This window comes from Argiope bruennichi, chromosome 7 (assembly GCF_947563725.1).
Source record: "Argiope bruennichi chromosome 7, qqArgBrue1.1, whole genome shotgun sequence".
Taxonomy (NCBI): Eukaryota; Metazoa; Arthropoda; class Arachnida; order Araneae; family Araneidae; genus Argiope; species Argiope bruennichi.
Genome location: NC_079157.1, coordinates 94,905,324 through 94,911,323, shown reverse-complemented (window position 1 = coordinate 94,911,323; position 6,000 = coordinate 94,905,324). Strand labels below are relative to the sequence as shown.

Genomic DNA, 6,000 nt, shown 5'->3' with positions numbered 1-6,000 from the left:
AGTTTACACAGTTTACAATCTATTTTATGGAATATATTTCACTACAGAATTGTACTTTAAAGCTAATGATTGCTAATGCGCAAAATAAATACCGACAATACTATTAGCAAACATATATATTTTAAAGGGCAATTTCTTATAATCCTAAAGAAGTGAACAGATTCGTTGGATTTATATATCAGATTAAAGTTAAGAAAAACTAGCATATATCAGAACAATTAATAATAATGTGTCAGTGTCCATATTTGTCCGTCCGGCTTCCAGAAGTATATTCGAAATCTTATCAAAGGGATACAATTTCTTGACAGCCTAGATAATGTATCAAAAAAGAGGAATTTGTATGATTCAAAAGAAATTTTGCAATTGCCAGAAACTTGTATGTATGACGAATTCATGACTCGCTTTAACAGATCTGATGTTTTAAGGCAATATTCATAACAATGTTACAGCAACAACAACATCATTTATATTAAATGAAATGGAAAATAATACTCAAATTCAAGCAATTTAGAAGTGATTGCTGAACTCTTCACGAATCTTAATACAACCAAGGAATAAAAGAAAAACAAACACTGTAAATGGGCAATAACATCGTACTGAGTCGTACAACCGTTCGTACAAACCAAGATATTTTCCGTAGAATCGTCCTTTGGAGATTCAGAGATGCAGACAAAAATTCTTTGAGCAGAGCAAGTGTTATACTTTGAACTGTTTTGTCTGTACGTATAACGATAGTTTCTACAAAACGGATAAGAAAAAAATGTATAAGAAATAATAAATTACTTTATTGGATATTGTATTCTAACATAGAAATTGCATGAGAATCCAGATAATATATTCCAGAGTTTTCAGGATTATAAGTAAGATTCAAAATTATTTTCTAATTGAAAAATTCGTATCATATGGATGAGCATCTCTCATCTATTAGAAAATATGTGAACAACTTATTCTCTATTAAATCTATAAAAATTCTAAATGAAATTTTGGGCAAATAATTTTATTAACATTATGTGAAAAACTTCATGTTTTTTGCACAATCTAAGGAAAATGACACGCACACCTCATTCTTCGAGATCATTTGAAAAGGGGGTTTAGAGTTTACATCTTTAATTTACCTTTTAACATATCTACCAAGTTTTGCGTTTTTTTTTAATAAATATTCAATTTACAATCCTTTGATCTTGAAAATCGGATTTCATACCTAAATATCCATTTTGAATACCTGAAAAAGAAGACGAAAAATATCTAAGCTAAGAGGAAGACATACATAGAATTGGAGCATCTAAAACATTGTGCAAAAATATTTCAGAAATGATGAATTATTATTTGGAGCCAAAAAATATCATGGTATACTTTCATTGATTCCAATGCCACAAGGCTGTCACTTGGATGTTCTTTGCGTGAAAAATTCATTTATAGTATATAAAATAATGACCTATGCTTGCTGATACATTGGCAGATTACCTTTGTTTCACCTTTCCTTAATTTTCTATGAAAAGAGACAAATTTCTTTTTAAAATGTATTGCAATTATTGTTGCGTATTTAATAACATTTATATTTACCACGTATGCTTCTTTCGGGTTCGAATTTGAATAACTATTCTTGTAAACCTTTTTAATATCGACTTGCTGAATAGCCACCCTGTATTAATCTTTGGAATGGAAAGATTTTTAAAAAAAATTCTAGATTCTTATAAATTGATAACACTCAGAAGATTTATTGGCTTTCATTTTGTTTCTCTATGTATAATTTGGAAGACTTCTTTTTTAAATTACATAAAAGTCTGAATAAAATTTTATATCTCTATAAATCCTTAATATAATATCGCTTGCGCTTTGCAAAAAAACTTAAAAATGAAGAATCGGACGTCTCATTCGCCTTTCTCCTGTTTGAAGCTCTCTCAAACAAACACATTTTATCCTTTTTATTCAAGTCCTCGAATATGATCTAACTGTAACCTCTCAGCAGCCAGGGGATAACAGTCTTCGTCGCTATATCCCACACTGTTTATGTTCAAGTAGAGATAACATATTGAGTTTTCAAAAACTGCTCACGATTCATAATGAACTGAGTAATATTGGGTAAGTTACTTTGCTCTTTCGTGTTCACATAAATATAGTAATGAATTGCGAGTAGTTATTTTTCATTATCTATCGAAGATTAGGAGACTTTCCTCACTAATATATCTATTACAATAAATTTTTATGTTCATAAAAATTTTATAAATGTTAATGTTTTTAACCGAGATTATCTTTTAAAGTCGAATGTTAAGCAAAATTTAAACAGTTATTAGCAAGCCATTACTATATAAATGTCACTGTTTTTTTCTAGACGAATGAATTAACGAATTTGAAATGTGAAAGTTTTTCACCAGACTTATGAAATTTTATGAAATGACTTATGAAATGGTATAAAACATACTACTAATATTATATAATTTAAATTTTTGTTAAATTATTTACTGGAATTGGGAATGTCAACTGAAAATTCGACACTACTATTCTGCTCTGGTAAAATCAGTCTGTTGTTTTAATTCTTCTAAGCAATATTTCATTCAATATTTCTCCAAAAATGAATGTTCTTGATACGTTTTATGAATGCACTTAATTAAGCTAAATAGAATAGGAATATTTAGAACTTTCTTTCTATAAAAATAAAAAATCTGATTTCTTAGTTTTCATAAAAATGAAGAAATCTTGGGGAAAGTAAATAAAATATAAAAATATATTCGAGTCATGCATGTAATTTCTATTAAAATTATTACAATTCTCTAATTTTTTTTCCAAATGCCTGTTTTCTATTAAAAAATGATTTATTTTCATGACTTCGAATACTTCTAGATCGGAAATGCGCTTAGTTCTGCTCATTTCAATAAGGTCCTAGTAATTGCACTGCTTACTTGATTTGTGAATATTTCTTATTCATTTAAAAATTAAAAGGGGAAAGAACTATTGTGCCATATATAGCGATTGTTTGATTTCCCTTCTAAATTTATTTGCTATACCTAATCATTTGTATGCATGCACCAATGCCTCTTTCAATTAAGTGTAATTCGAATGAATATTGTTTTCAAATATTTATAGAATTATTTTAATGCCTTTTCTATTAGCATTGGAAATGTTCTTGTCTTTTAACTGAAATTTACAATATAGGTTATAATCTTCGAAATTCAATAGTTTAAAATTGATTAAACCTTTTTATTTGCCACTACCAACATTAAATTTAGAAAAAATATCCTCGTTTAATTTCGAATGTCTATTTCTTAGCAGCATGGTATTTTATGTTTCAATCAACTTCATTTATTTTATTTACTTTGTTAATGTGTTCTATACGAAGCAGTTTTACAATAATTTGATTTAAATGGAAAAATAATTATTTAAAATATCTAAATCTTTATTGTTAGAAATGAAAGTTGCACTTCAGAATTAATTCATAAATTTGCTTTCATAAATTATAGCTTTAACATTGTTTTAAACACGTGATTGAAATACGAAACCAATTAATAAAAAAAACCACGAAATTAGTTATAGAATCTAAATATTGTTACTATTTTTTTTAAAAATTAAATTTAAAAAAATAAATATACGGAAAAAAATTAGTATCGCAGAAAAGATGTTTGAATTCGTATAAAAAATAACTTTTTGCCATATGCTATGTTCCAGAATGGTTGAAAAAATTTCTTACTAGAAATAAATTTTAGAATGAATCTATTTATTAGTTAAAAAATTTTTGGAGTAAATTAATCTTTCTCTGTGAATGCCTTTTCTCAAGAAGTCACTATTGGAAAATTTGATATCTTTATGTCAAAATGTCTTCCCGAAGAGCGTAATATTCTGTTCGTGATGAGCGTCTTTTTGTCTAGTTTAATTGGTAAATTTTTTACTGGAACAACGTAGATGTAATTTCCGATAGTCCATGCTTGTAATTACTCTGAACTAATAACCACGTTCAATGCCGTGAAGGATACAGCTGATAGATGCTCGCCTTGCTTATTACGCCACTGGGGAGCCAGAATTTTTAGAAATGCATAATTTGAACAAACTTCAATATTTATGAATTTATTACTATCGTTATTACAAGGGTGTGCAAAAAATTAAAGCATATAAAAGAAATTTTGTTTATACTTAAAATATAGGATCACAATCTTTTGCATTTTAACTTTCCTGTTGGTTTGAGTTTTTTGCGGTACATTTTGCAAACCGGTTGTACAGTTCCAGTTTCCTATAGTAGATTTCTTAAAGAGTTTAGATTTGAAGAAATGGAAATCTCAATTTCATTACCAAAACATTTTGTAAACACGTCCAAAGCCAAACACGATTCTATACTTTAACTTATGTATTGTAGATAATATTTCAACAAATCAACACATTTATCGCATAGAAAAGAAACTCATTGCGGTTCCTCGGGAAAACTTCGTAAAACTATCACTGCTTTCAGCCTTCTTAGAAGAAAAAATTTTAAACGAATTTATACGAATATTCTCTTCATATATTTTATATATTCTAATAAATATATTTATAAATATATCTTCATATATTTAAATATTCTGTTAAGTTTTTAACGTAGATACTATATCATTTGGTGCAAATTAATCGGTTCTAGCCCTTCGGTTATAAATTATTCATTCTTTTACGTTTTCTATGCTATTGTAAAATAAAGTGACTCAAGGATAGTATTTTTATTGTTGTAAACCCCCATTTACAGCAGTTTCGTTTCATAGATTAATGAGATACAATTAATTATCGTTTTGACGAGCATAAATCGCAATACAATTTTTTTTCCAAATAAATATATACAAAAGTTGGCAATAAATTAAAATTCTAAATAAAGTGAAAGAAAAAATATATATAATTCTTAATGTTCTTTATTTATAATTTGCCAATATATATTAATATCAATTTCTCTTCCAGCTGATCATTCCACAAAAAAATAATTGAAACTATGATGTGGAAGCGATACCTTCATCTTTATACTCAACACTCCGTATGTGATGGATTAGATATATGAAAGCAGTACTGATTAAAGGTTGATTTTAAGAAGAATCGTCAACTGACTCGCATGACACCGGACCATGCCGTTTTCGAATGAAAGAGGAAGATATTTTCTTTTGGATTTACTACTCTGTCACATTAGACTAACCAGGTATTTCGATATAATTGTGGCTTCTTAACCGCTTAGAGATTACATGCATAGAATATTCTGAAATGGCAAATGTTTCTTCCTCATTCTTTAAATATATTAGAGGTTGATGCCTTCCAAGAATCGAACATATTTAATCTCAAACGAAATTATTTTCTAGGAACACGAAAGACAAATTTTAATACAAAACAATCGAATCACTGTCGCAAATGAATGAACCCCAAAGCTTGAAGTAACTTGGCAGGAATTACAATCTCTTGGAATTAAGAACAAAAATTGAATATTTTTCTGATACAATAATTATTAAAATCGTTGAAGAGAATTTTCCAGAATAATACAAAATGCTTTTCAGTTTTATTGCAATAATTTTCACTATTTTTTATTTGGATATCAAGTATCCTCTAAATATGGATTCTTCAAAAAGGGCGTTTATTTAAAACTCGGTATAGCTTCATGTGGGGAGATTTCTAATTAATGCCGAAAATTTTATCGGACATGTATGCAATTCCTGGAGTTTCTTCTTAATTCCGCTTGTACATATTTCAGGTAACATATAATAACGTGATCTAATTTTGCCGATTATATGCTGTTATTCAAACTTTTGCTTATGAATTGTGATATGGAAAATCGCGGATTGAGCAGTAAAAATTAAATTTTTCAACTGGAGAAGTTAATTGTCAAAATAAGTTTGAATATTTAATCAAAATGTGAATTTGAGTGTTGTTACGTCTAAAAATTAATTTTATAGTCTATACTCTATTAGGATCAATGAAGAAATTTATCAAATACAAGATGAACTGTTTTGCAATAAGAGGAATAAAATATCAGTTCAGATTTTAAAAATACAGGCGTTAAGGTTA

The 6,000-nt window shown here is 27.8% G+C and overlaps 1 long non-coding RNA gene across 1 annotated transcript; it reads left to right on the top strand.

Moving 5' to 3' along the window:
• The first annotated feature begins 1,969 nt into the window (after positions 1–1,969).
• Positions 1,970–5,537, top strand: LOC129976755 (uncharacterized). The gene is made up of 2 exons (XR_008785187.1): positions 1,970–2,082; positions 4,912–5,537. It is a non-coding gene; the product is annotated as an uncharacterized LOC129976755 (long non-coding RNA).
• Positions 5,538–6,000: the final 463 nt, after the last annotated feature.